Source organism: Bos grunniens, chromosome 2 (assembly GCF_055505025.1).
Source record: "Bos grunniens cultivar Pamir isolate PY7600 chromosome 2, Bosgru_T2T1.0, whole genome shotgun sequence".
Taxonomy (NCBI): Eukaryota; Metazoa; Chordata; class Mammalia; order Artiodactyla; family Bovidae; genus Bos; species Bos grunniens.
In genome coordinates this window covers 112,624,921-112,637,514 of record NC_141166.1, presented here as the reverse complement: position 1 = coordinate 112,637,514, position 12,594 = coordinate 112,624,921, and the positions used below count along the sequence as shown (strand labels likewise).

The following is a 12,594-nucleotide window of genomic DNA, read 5'->3' as shown; positions in this document are numbered from 1 at the left end:
GAAAACAACTTCACAAAATATTGCCAGGAAGATGAAGAACAATGTTCATGTATTTTATGTCCATGGCATAAAGCCATATTGGAAGTTTCTTTTTTCCTACATTATTTAGGACTGGTCCTTGAGATAAGCCTCTGTACCTCAAAAAAAGGAGACCCAGATCTCCTAACACTGAAGGGCTTACAAGATGGCCAGGGTTGAGTACCACCTCAGAGAAAGCAAAGCAACCATATCAGGGCATGAAAAAGAGGAAAGGATCTTTTTTTTCAAGGTCCTCCCATGGATTTTAGCATCTCGTGCATACAAGTAGTTTACAAAGTTTAATAACACAAGTCTTAACAATGAAAAAGACAGTCTCCTTCTCCCTTCCCCCACCTGTCCTTTTCAGCTATTTCTTATATTTTCCCCTGGATATAAGCTTATACTGCTATTGATTTATCCATTTGAGACATGACATATTGGCTTCCTGCTGTGTTAGAAGAATTACATCAGTCTCCCTATTTTGCCTTCCCCTATTCTTCCAATATAGATAAATTCTGATTTTTATCAACAGTTCACATGTACATTATTAGAGATTGTTGCCATTGAGGAGAGAAATGAACTGAAGTTTGATTTCCTTGGTTTTCTGGCATTGAGAAGTCCTGGGCCATTGCAATTCCTGTTCTTCTGAACAGAACCTGTTTTTATACCTCTACGGTGTTTATCCACAGTTTCTGAGAATTCAAAGTGGTGTAACACGGCATGGATCTTTTCAAATTCACAGGGAAATTTTCTGGTATCGTTTCTTTGCCAATTCTTTCACCTTGTTCTTTTCCTCCTCTCTTTCTGGAATTCCTATTGGATTACAGTTGGCTTTCTGAGACCAATTCCTTTATTTATTCTTATCATTTTTTCCTTCCTGGGCATTTTTGTCTTTTGATTCATCTTTCTGGGAGATCATTCCACTGTATCTGCTAAGTGTTCCTTTTTTTTAGCTCTTCTATTTTTAATTTCTGAGAGATTCTCTTCCTTGTGCTTTGCTCATTCCTGGATTAAAGATCCTGCTTCTGATTAGTGGGTGCCACACCACTTCTTATCTCCCCCAAAATAGTAAATATATGTTGTGCATCTTGGCGAAGTTTTATCCTTCTCCCCTGCATTGTTTGGGTTTCCTCCTAAATCTTTTCCCTGCTGGAATCATTCTGGACTCTTTCATCTTGGAGGCTTTCCTCCAGAATCAGGTGAATTCTCCATGTCCATCTACATTGAAGATCCAAAAATCTGATTCATGGGTTTACTCTGAGGTGTGTGAGCAGGGCTTGTCGGATGGCAGATTTCACTGATGGGGACCAGGTGGTGGGATTCCTGAGCCCTTTTCAGGGTGGGATCCCAAATGGCATTCTTTGCAGGTCTTTTCTCTGCAGCCATTCGGTTCTCTGGGGTCTCTTTTATAAGGATACTAATTCCATTTATGAGGGCTCCACTCTTACAACCCAAGCACCTTCCCAAGGCCCCACCTCCAAATACCATTATATTGGGGGTTAGAATTTAACATATGATTCTGGGGGACACAACCATTCAGTCCATGGCAGGAAGGGACATTCTAGTTCCCTTTGTGTCCTTACCCTACCTTTACTTTAGATGGTCATTCTTAGATGATCAACTTCTCACTTTCCAACTTAAAATAGACTTATGCTTCCTGATGCATTCTAAAGTCAATAATCACTCCCCACAAAAAAAGTGCAATGTTTTCCTATAATATTTTGCCCCTTTGTAAACTAAGATTTGATGCATATTTCACCTGCTGAACATTGACCCCCCCCCCCATAAGGGCTTAGGATTGTCTCCACTGTTCTAAGGGCCACAGAAGATAACACAATGCCCAGCACATTCCATATCACAACCCTTAGGAGCTGCAAAAGATCTTAAGTTTATTTGGTCTAATCTTCTTTTACAGATGATCTAAGTAAGCCCAAACAAGATGAAATTATTTACCCAAGATTCTGAGGAAGAGGTTAAGCAAAAACTTGACCTGTACCTTTCAACTCAGAATTGGCACCCTCCATTCTTCCATGCAGCCCAGAACAGGTGTTCAGAAGTATCTCATGTCTACATCATGACCTATTCATCCGTGTCCTCCCCATCATAGCCCAACTTTCTCTTTTCTTTTTAAATGCAATTGTTTTAACAACAATAATACTTAACATAAACTGAACAGTTAATTACATCTAAAGGAAAGAAAGCTAGGACATAAGATATTGAATGAATAACTACCTACCCACATATAACACACAATCAACAAGACTCTCCATCAATATGTCTATCATTGGAAAAGACCCTGATGCTGGGAGGGATTGGGGCAGGAGAAAAAGGGGACGACAGAGGATGAGATGGCTGGATGGCATCACCGACTCGATGGACGTGAGTTTGAGTGAACTCCGGGAGTTGGTGATGGACAGGGAGGCCTGGTGTGCTGCGATTCATGGGGTCACAAAGAGTCGGACACGACTGAGCGACTGAACTGAACTGACTGACTGATGCTGTCATAAAGGGTGTCACAGGTCTGCACATTTTATGCCCCTGGAGGCAGACAGCTTTGTGCACCTAACAGAGTCTTTTTTTAACTTGACAAAACTAGCCCCAACTAACCTCTATGCTCGTTGAGTGTTGCCTTCTCTAGGGTCACCTGAGTGAGTTTAGATTTGAACACCTGACTGCAGGAGATGCTGATCGTTTGCTTTTGAGTCTCACCCAAATGGGCTTGCCCCGTATGACTCTTACTGGCTGGAGCGAGAACCAAACTCAGGTTCAACTGCTCATCTCTGAAAAATCAATGTTCGAGAGCCAAAGGTTGGTGGAAAAAGGAAAATGTTTTATTCAGGAAGTCACCAGCCTGGGAAGATGGCAGACCAGCATTCCAAAACCATCTCCCAGGTGTCAGTTAGAGGACAAAAGGCTTTAAAGGGGAGTTTCAGGTGGAGGGCTACATGCGGAGCAGGACAGTCAGCTCCAACAATCATCTTGAAATGGGTCATGCGGTGGTCTGCTCAGCATCACCTTGGATGGATTACTTTAAGCAGTTAATCTTCAGTTCCAGGGTAGGTGTGTTCCCATTTCACTGAAGCCAGTTCTTGTGACTGCAAGATGGAGCAGCTTATGTCATAGCTACAGTTTGCTCATCATGCAGTTAGCTTTTTCTTTCTGGAGGTGATTTGAGTACAAAACAACTCACAAAAGTGCCTCAGACACTGTTATCTATGTCCCCCAGGGAGGGAACTAAAGATTCTGTGGCTGCCACATGGCTGATTCACTGTTCAAACTGTCACCAGCTCTCCAGGCCTGACTGCCATCCTTGTCACATGTTCATTTCCTCTTAATCATCAATTCTGGAGTCAGGCTTTTGTGACTCAAGGCAGGCTTTTCTACAAACAAGAGGAGGGCAGTGGACACTCCAGCCCTCAGCAGAGGTTCACTGCAGGCCTACCAAATGCCAGGCCCTTGGGACACAACACGGGCAAAACAAAGCCCCTGCATCTGAGGTGCTTACAGTCTAACAACGATAAGCATTAAAAATAAAAAAAGTAAATTTTACAGTATGGTGGATTGTGAGAAGTGACATGTTGGATTGTGGGAAGTGATGTGGGGTAAAGGGGGATGGGAGTCCTGAGGCAGGTGGTCGGGCAAGGTGACGCTGGCACAAAGACTTGATGGTGGTGAGGGAATGTGCCCAGGAGATGTCTGGGGTGGGGGTGGTGGTGGGGAGAGAGAGGGGTGGCGGGAGGGGAGGGGGGTGATTCCCAGCAGAGGGAACAGTCAGTATGAAGGTCCCCAGGAGAGAGTTCGTCCAATCCATTTGAGAATGGGTGACATATTTGGTAAAAGACTCCTAAGGAAAAGAGAGTTGTCATTCCCTGATTCCAGAGAGAAACAAGAAAAGGAAGTTTCTAGAAAGAAAGGCTGAGAACCTGAGGTACAGAATCTGTAACGGTGGCGTGAGACTGGGAAAACTGGGTAGCCAGAAAAGATAACTGAGGCGAGAAGGCAGCACTTCAGAGTTGGGAAATTGCTGCCAGGATGATTCCCCTCGGGGCTGAACCTCACACTCCTTTGCATTCCCGTCATCCGTGGCAGAGCAGGAAAGGCCACCCGCCTGCAGAGCGCAGGGATGACTGGCACACAGCCCTTCTTGCGCTATGTGTGGGGAAGTACTGGAGTCAACCCGAGAGCTGTGCTGTGCGGTCTGCGGCAAATTTGTCCTTGAATTTATTTCTAAGGAGGGGGATGCACCTCAAAGAAAAGTTTAGCGATATTTTTTTCTATTCATCGGTTTATTCGGTCTGCTTAAAACCCAGTCAAATGAATTATGGAGTCTGAAAAATGCATGTGTGGCTAAGACATTGAGGCATGAGGGGAAGCTGTAACCTGGCGGTTGAACTAAACGGGAGTATAGTGCATATGTGTGTGTCTTTTATCAAGATGATGTTAATGGGGTGGGAGGAATGGGTATTAATAGAGCCTACAGATATACAAACCTTTTAAGAAGGTATTTATATACATTCCAGTGTGATATTGAATTGCATCAGGCTTTTTTGGTTGAAGTAACAGAAAGCACTTCAAACACTTAAGCAGAGTAATTTATTACAAAGCTACAGAGGTAGCTCCTGGAACCTCAGGGCAAGAAATCTGTCAGACATCCTCAAGGAGCCAAAATCTAGAACTAGCAGGTCAGTGGGAACCCAGGAGGCTCCCCGGGGTCCTGCCGTCTCCCACGCTCACGCCACACTGCCACGTGGTCTTCCAGCCCTGTCTCTGTGTGTGTACCCCTCCTCTTCTCTTAGCAGACCTCCTTCCCCATCCTCCACACGGCCTCCCCAGCATGCCTGGATTTACATTACCTCAGTTTCAGCAATAAATAGAGCCGGGGACCAATCTCAATTCCAACGTTGCAGGAAAGATCGGCACTGCTCTGGCCAGTGTCTCCGTCGACTCTAAGCAACCACAACCAGTGAGACAACCACTTGTTCAAACAGCTGCCCGGGCGTTTACTGTGACCCCAGGCGGTTTGTCCTAAATCACATTCACGGGGTTCTTTTCAGTAGCCAGTGGTAACCCCAACCCCGCTGGTTAGAGGTGTGTGAGTGCTGTAGTTCTCCTCCCCAACCACCTCCCTGTGCAGAGGGTGTCAGAATGAAGGCAGGTCTCAGGCAGAATACCACCACACTATTTGTGTACATGCCCGGAAGCAAGCACAGAACAGCAGACCAGTGGTTCCTGGACACTCAGAGAAGTACTGAGAGCAACAGACAACAGCTCACATGGGGACTCACTCAAGACAGGGAGAGGTGACAGCACTTCAACGGCAGCACCAGCTCAGCTCCCAGCTGCATCAGTGGCTGAAGCCTTGGGGACACAGCAGTGCGCAGAACTCCACGAAACCCCCTTCCCAGCGCTTCTCCGAGCTGGGGGAGGGGCATCGTCAGGCGGACTCACTCTAACACCACACTAATGCCAGGGCACAGGGGCCTTTATACTCTTTCTGGCCAACCCACTGTTCACCCATGCGAATCCTCCTGCTCATTAACAGACCCTCAAGTTCCAGGGGGTTGTCTTCTGCCACCTTTGGAGAATAGACTTCTGACCAGGACCCTCCAAATGTGCCTAGCATGCTCTGGAATGTGGATTCCTGACTAGGGACATCAAATGTGAACCAACCAACCCTGGATTTAGATGAAAATCAATGAATACACACACTGCAGTGTTTGCAGTAAGGGCCCCTGCCAGATGAATTGGCCTCCTCTAAACGGTTGTCTTGGAAGCTCCCCCATGCCCCACTGCTTCTTACATGTCACTCGCCAGTCCTGTTAGCCAAAGAGTCTGGAAATGCTCTTTATTAACTGGACATATCGCTATCCATAGGGCTTCCCATGTGGCACTGGCAGTAAAGAATCTGCCTGCCAATGCAAGAGACATAAGAGGCAGACACACGTTCGATCCCTGGGTCAGAAGATCTCCCGGAGGAGGGCATGGCAACCCACTCCATACCTGGAGAATCCCATGGACAGAGGAGCCTAGGGGGTGATAGTCGGTAGTGTCGCAAAGAGTTAGACACGACTGAAGCGACTTAGCACATCCCTATCTGAACAATACAGGGGTCTCATTACCAAGGAAAAGGAGGGAAGACAAATTGGCTGGGCAGGCAGCCCCCTCTGCTGTACTCACTGATCTAAAGCAAACTGGAGGAGGAAATGGCAACCCACTCCTGTATTCTTGCCTGGAGAATCGCATGGACAGAGGAGCCTGGTAGGCTACAGTCCACAGGGTCGCAGAGAGTCGGACACAACTTCACTTTCACTGTCTCAGTTTCCTTATCTATAAAATAGGATTATCAATATCTACACTTCCCGTTTCTCAGGGTTTGTGTGAAAATCAAATGAAAACACTTTGAAAACTTAGAAGCCTTGTTCAAACAGAAGACATTATGCTGACAGTTTATATAAGAAACCACAGTGTTGTATAACCATCAAAAGGGTCATTCTTTCAAATCAAAATGTAACCACACATAAGCACTGATGCCTGATTCCCCAAAGCTTATTTGTACTTTCCAGACCAGAAACTGTCATTATTTATTGTCAAGGATCCTTTCTGATGCTTGCTAGTTTATGGGAGGCTGACTGGACATACGTGGAGGCTACACAAAGTTTTGTAGATTTATTGGGGCTTTCTCTGTGCCGGGCGCTGTGTTGCACATGAATTATCCCACTTAATCCTCACACAGGCTCCAGGGGTGGGCAGTGCTGTTCTCCTCCCAGCCTGCAGATAAGGAAACGAAGACTGAACACCCTCAGCACCTAACACGGGTCAGTGGAGAGCCAGGATTTCAGTCTCAGCCACATCGGCAATGCCTGAGCATCATCCTCCAATTCTAAAATGTCGTAGCTTCCAGGCACCACGTATAGGGGTAGAGCTGTGTTCCCCTCTCCCCCTCATCCCCTGAAAAATACATGCTGGAGTCTTAACCTCAGTACTGGTGTGTGTGACCTCGTCTGGAAACAAGGTCTTGGCAGATGAAATCAAGTTAAGGTGAGGTCACACCAGATTAGAGTAGGTCCTAATCCAATGACTGCTGTCCTTATAAGAAGAGGGAAATTTGGATGAACACACAGGGTTAAAGGCCATGTGAAGGCAGAGGCAGAGACTGGAGCAATACATCTACAAGCCAAGGAAGCCAAGGACTGCCAGCAACACCAGAGGCCATGAGAGATGCCCAGGGAGGTTTTTCCCTCACAACTCCCGGAAGGAACCAGCCCTGCCAACACCTGGATTTCAGACTTGTGGCCTCCAGAATGGTGAGAGAATCAATATCTGTCATTTTTGAGGCACCAAGAGTGTGGTGATTTGTTACAGCAGCTCTGGGGGCCTAACGCCTCATGTGAATACGTGCGGCCCTACAGGGAGCCCGGTGTGAGCTGGTGCTCTCTGCATCCCTGCACAAGTGAGGTCGGGGGCACAGCCTCAGCTTCCCATGGAGGTACCGTCTTTACAGACGGAGCAAGATCCTCCCCAGGCATGCTCCTGGGTCTGCAGAGGCCACCCTGGGGCCGAGGGGCATCTCTGAAGGCACCTGTGAGATGCGGGGCTCAGCCTGAGCGGCTCAGCCGCAACCATGAGGACTGGGCCACATGTTCAGGTCACAAGATCCATTAGGGCTGGGCAAGGGGAGAAGCCTCTGACTTTTCTTTCTATTCTCCTTCTAGTCTGTGGGGAACTAGATCTATTTGCTGGGTGAGGAATCTTGCATTTCCAAGAACCAGCATTTCCTATACTTTTGGCTCATTCCACCTTCAAAAATGTTTGCCAAATCTACATATCACTTGTTTTTTGAAAAGCAGTTTTATAACACTCCCTAAAATGAAAAGCCAGAATCACCTGCCAAGAATAAAAAGTAAAAGTACTAAAATGTAAATATTTACCTGTTTACTGTCTACATTTCAGGGAGAAGGTGATTGGTAAATTGAAGCAGAATCAACACTATTCTGATAGATACTCAGATACTCAGATCAACTCTACTCAGATAACTTTTGTGAATAGAACTGCTTTGAAAGCACCTGGAAAATATTAAATAACAATACGAAAGAAGTTTATTATTATAAACTTTATTACTGCACTGCTGTGAGGATTCTCAGACCACCACAGAACCACCTGTTTGGCACAACATTCTGTGGACAGAAAATTCCAGAATGGGATAAATCGAATTAGCTTTTAAATACTTAAGTGCCACTCACGTTTAAAAGAACAGATGCTGGCATTTCAAGTCTGAGAAAATTAACAGTGCGGACATCTGCCATCTGTATGACCTTGCTTAAGTGTCACTTTATCACCCCTGATAATAACTGGTGATGTATCTTGTCTTGACTGGAGAAAATAAATAAGACGACTGGGCCAAGAAGAGATCTTTTCATTGTGCTGGTAAGAGGAGAAATCTGGACACCCAGCCAAAGAACACAGGCTAACCTTTGTTCAGAGACTCGCATGAAGAAGAGGGGAAAGGGCTGCTGGGATAAAGAGACACTTGTGTTTGCAGCATGCGGGGGCAGGCGGGGAGCCGCACTCCCCAGCACAGAGCGAGCCTCTACGGCGCTGAGGCTTGATGCAAACAAGTGTGTCTATTTGGGTCTAATATTGCCTTTCCTGAAGTTGAAGGTGAAGACCCCTCCATGGATGTGATCCCAATATGGAAATGGAGGTATGAGGGCCTAGACTGCCAAGCCAGTCACCCAGCTTGGCATGAACTTTTAAGAGTTCGGCCGTCGTGAGAAAAACCATGAGAGCTATGCGTGTCTCCTGCCACCAGCTTTTCCTCTGCATGCTGCCCTTTGCAGGGATAGCGGGCCAAGCAAATGCAGGCTGCTCTCCACAGTAATAACCTCAGGTTAACTGCAAACCATGACTCCAGTGCATAGCAACTCAGAAGAGTACAAAAGACGGGGAATATAACATTTCTTATAAGGGAAAGACGAGTAACACCATCACATAATAGTGAATCTATAGTGACAGTGATGTGGTGGCCAGAAATAGACGGTTCACTCAACCAGGAACTCCTGAAGAGACTTTTTAACCAAGGGATATTGTTGCTGTTTAGTCGCTTAGTCGTGTCCAACTCTTTGCAACCCCATGGACTATAGCCTGCCAGGCTCCTCTGTCCATGGGATTCTCCAGGCAAGAGTACTGGCTGCTGCTGCTGCTAAGTCACTTCAGTCGTGTCCGACTCGGTGTGACCCCATAGACGGCAGCCCACCAGGCTCCCCTGTCCCTGGGATTCTCCAGGCAAGAACACTGGAGTGGGTTGCCATTTCCTTCTCCAATGCATGAAAGTGAAAAGTGAAAGTGAAGTTGCTCAGTCGTGTCCGATTCTTAGTGACCTCATGGACTGCAGCCTATCAGGCTCCTCCGTCCATGGGATTTTCCAGGCAAGAGTACTGGAGTGGGTTGCCATTTCCTTCTTCAGGGGATCCTCTGGACCCAGGGATAGAGTCAGTTTCTTTTGCATTAGCAGCGGATTCTTTACCACTGAGCCACCAGGGAAGCCCAATGAAAAGTGGGGATAAGGAACAAGCCACAGAAGAAAACTGTCACCACCCTGTACTCACTTGCTAGAGCTGCTAGCACAGGTTACCTCAAACTGGGTGGTTTAAACAACTGCAATTTATCATCTCACAGCTCTGGAGTCCAGATGACTAACATCAAGGTGTTAACAGAGTTGCTCCCTTTGAAGATTCTAGCAAAAAATCTGTTCCAGCTCCTCACCTAGATTGGGTTGTTCCTTGGTGTGTGGCAGCAGAGGTTCAGTCTTCACATGGCATTCTCCACGTGTGCATGTGTGCATCCAAATTTCTCCTTTTTATAAGGACACTGGCCATATTGGATTAGGATGACTTCATCTTAACTAATTACATTTGCCAATAATCCCCACTCCAAGTAAGGTCACTTTCTGAGCTTCTGGGGGTTAGGATTTCAACAGAAATTTTGGAGGGACACAAGTCCACCCCTAACACCGTCCTAGGCCGGGAGAGGCAGAGAAGGAGAGATGTGGGAGACCCTGGTCGAAAGCTGAAGCTCAGGAATGCTGCTGTCACAAGTGACACAACAGGGCCTGAAACTGCCACAGCAGGAAGGGGCCTGAGAAGGAAATGTTCTGCCTCCTCTCTCATCCCACCCTCCAGGCACCAAAGCCAATCAGAAGGCAGAGGACGGGGGCCCAGGTGATACAGTTTGGGGAAATCAGCCATTCCTCAGGACAGGGCCGAGAAAGTGGGAGAAAGAAGAAGGGGTAGGCCAGCAGATACCAGGCGAACAGAGGGAAACCAGCAAAATGAACACCCCTGTACCTGACAGAATCAAGGGATCCAAACGGGTTACAGAAAGAAGTTGATCTATAAGAATTCTCCAAACTATAACTTAGGAATCTGTGCATCTAGAAAATCCAGAGAAAATTAAGGTGTGCATTCTCTCCCAAGAAAGATACCCATTTGAAAGTGTCTTCTCTTGAACTGAAAAGGCAGATCAGAGTCGAAGGTTCACATTTCAACAGGAAAAATAAAGGCCCCCAGAGAAAACATCTCCCTGGGTGCACATGCAGAAGACTTCCCTCAAAGCCTCCTCTGATCATCTTGTCACGTCCCTCTGTCCTCCTGACACCTGAGTCACCGGATGTCCCTTCGTCCTGTACTCTGTCAATCCCGTATCTCCATTTCTCTTCTCGTCACCTTGTTTCAGGACCTCCTTGCTTCTCCCTGCAGCCACCCCATCAGGTTCCGTCTTCCAGGCTTGGTCTCCCACAGTCCATCCTGCACCCTGCAGGCTGAGCAGTAAAATTCAGACTTCCTTGCATGATGGTCTAGGCTCTTTGCAATCTGGTCCCTGTCTGCACTTCAGGCCTCATCTCCCCCTTATCCATGCCCCACCCTCCCCTATGGCTCTCCAATAAAACTAACCCGCTCTGCCAGGAAAAATGTGAAAAATTTTGAAACAGGTCAAAAATAGATTACTGGATGTTCTGTCTGGTGCAGCCTACTGGGTTATCGTTATCTTTTCTGGTTTTGAGCTATTTTATTTCTGTTGAGTTGTAGACTATTTTATGTTTTATTTCTGTAAGTTGTACGCTAGTGAAAGTTATGTAAATGATTCTTGGCCATGGAAGTGCAAATTGTATCCCTGGAGATGCAATAGATTATCACCCCGTGGTATTGAACCGTTTTGCATCTATTCTTAACATCTTTTCATCATTCCTGATCATTTATAGATGAATGTTGCTTGAATTCTCCTTTGAACCATTTATAACATCATATTGATTTTCTCATTAATTAATGAGTTCAATTAAACCTTTGACAGGTGCTCAATTTATAAATCTATGAGTCAAATTTTATCCTTTTAAATTTTTTATCTTTTAAGAACTCCTAGGGTTCTCTGATTGGGCCACACTCTTTCCTGCCTCCCTTTGTACAAACTGCTGACACTGTTCAGAATACTTTTCCCCAGCTTTGTCTACCTGGTGAACTCCTAGTCATCCTTCAATACTCAGCTAAAGGTTGCCTCTTCTGTGAAGTCTTTCCTGGTTACCCAGTGGATACTCCTGAGTTCAGTGGTACTTTGTACCTGCCTGTATTTCCAAGTTTGGTATATGTGCCAATATCTGCTTTCCATACTAGTTCTGAAATTCCTATGGATAAGGACCATATTCCACTCATCTAGAATATGAGTATTTATGCTCCACTCTCCTGGGACAGAGTAGGCACTTAACAATATTTTATTGTTGTTCAGTCACTCAGTCATGTCCGACTCTTTGCGACCCCATTGACTGCAGCATGCCAGGCTTCCCCATCCTTCATCATCTCCCAGAGCTTGCTCAAACTCATGTCCATCAAGTCAGTAATGCCATCCAACTATCTCATCTTCTGTCATCCCCTTCTCCTCTTGCCTTCAATCTTTCCCAGCATCAGGGTCTTTTCTAATGAGTCAGCTTTTCATATCAGGTGGCCCAAGTATTGGAGCTTGAGCTTCAGCTTCAGCACCAGTTCCTCCAATGAAAGACTGATTTCCTTTAGGATTGACTAGTTTGATCTCCCTGCAATCCAAGCGATTCTCAAGAGTCTTCTCCAACACCACAGATCAAAAGCATCAATTCTTTGGTGCTCAGCCTTCTTTATGGTCCAATGCTCACATCCATACATGACTACTGGAAAAACCATAGCCTTGACTAGATGGGCCTTTGTTGGCAAAGTAATCTCTGCTTTTTAATATTCTGTCTAGGTTGGTCATAACTTTTCTTCCAAGGAGTAAGCGTCTTTTAATTTCATGGTTGCAGTCACCATCTGCAGTGATTTTGGAGCCCAAGAAAATAAAGTCTTCACTGTTTCCATTGTTTCCCCATCTATTTGTCAAGAAGTGATGGGACCAGATGCCATGATCTTGGTATTTTGAATGTTGAGTTTTAAGCCAGCTTTTTCACTCTCCTCTTTCACCTTCATCAAGAGGCTCTTTAGTTCCTCTTTACTTTCTGCCATAAGGGTGGTATCATCTGCATTTCTGAGATTATTTATATTTCTCCCAGCAATCTTGATT

At 45.9% G+C, this 12,594-nt stretch overlaps 1 long non-coding RNA gene across 2 annotated transcripts in view; it reads right to left on the bottom strand.

Annotated features, from left to right (window-relative positions):
* Window positions 1-12,594, bottom strand: part of LOC147378548 (uncharacterized) — a 33,431-nt gene that overhangs the window by 6,982 nt on the left and 13,855 nt on the right. The gene's annotated exons all lie outside the window — the stretch shown is intronic.